A 1139-nucleotide genomic window follows, 5' to 3' on the forward strand; every position below is an offset into this window, starting at 1 on the left:
TAAAAAACAACAGCAGCCACACAGAAGAGCTGCCTGTGGCTTAAAAGTTGCAGAGAGAGCCAGATGTAGTTACAAAACATTCCACACAGAGTTCTGAAAAGAATAGCATATTTTAATTAAAGCTAAGACAACAATAATTCCCACTGTCAACACGAGAACACTGCTATACTCTTTAAATAAGTGACTGAACAAATAAAAAACTCCTATTTTGGTTTGTGATGTTAAAAAATGTATCTGACTGATATTTTGATCTTCAGAAATTATTTTTATGGGTGAGTTTTAACGGCTGCATTAGAGTAGTATCATTTAAATGTTCAATTTCAACATCAAACCTAATTAATAATCGTTATAGGTGTCATGGCTTATTCTCAGTGTATTTTCTCTTTTTTTCTGCCATTCGTAGTGCTTTCTCTATATTTTCCCCTTATATTTGGACTTTTTAGGATGCAGGAAAACATAGCGATGATGTAGTGAATTATTATATCGTAGAATTATTTATTTATTTAAGTATTCTATTATAATCTATTTACAGGGTGTGTTTGAGCGCCCTCTTGTGGAGACATAAAAACAAATCAATAGACAAATAAATCTTCCCGTTCAGAATGCCATTATTGTTAACCTATTTTTGAAGATACGCAGTGGATATAAATAAATTCAATTTTTGTTTAACAATAATTATCTGTGAATCTGCATGACCTAGTAATTTTTAGACAGAAAAATATTGGTAGAAAAAGAAAAGAATTTCGTCTCAATTGTGTTTTAGCGGGTAATAAACATAGTAACATAACATAATAAGTTAACATAATAAGTTAAATAAGTAAGTAAATCTTTAAAACAATTCAAACGTTTCGTGAGGTATTTGGGGAATAAAGTGGATTTCCACGATTTCCATGACATTTTACAGTTTTTAAAAAAATAATTGAGTCAATATTTAGTTTGACCTCAACCGGAAAAAAAAAAGAAAACTTTGGAATTTTGTTAGAAAATTTGCACTTGTGGATGTTTAATTTAGCAAGTAAAATGTATAAAGTTATTAACATTTATGGCATATTTGTACACTGATGGAAGAAAATGATACATTTCAAGATATTTCAAAGTAGATAAAGCAAACTTTGACAAAATAAACTACAGAAATTAAA

The sequence above is a fragment of the Oryzias latipes genome, chromosome 12, assembly GCF_053564925.1.
Source record: "Oryzias latipes strain Hd-rR chromosome 12, Olatipes_Hd-rR_3.1".
Lineage (NCBI taxonomy): Eukaryota > Metazoa > Chordata > Actinopteri > Beloniformes > Adrianichthyidae > Oryzias > Oryzias latipes.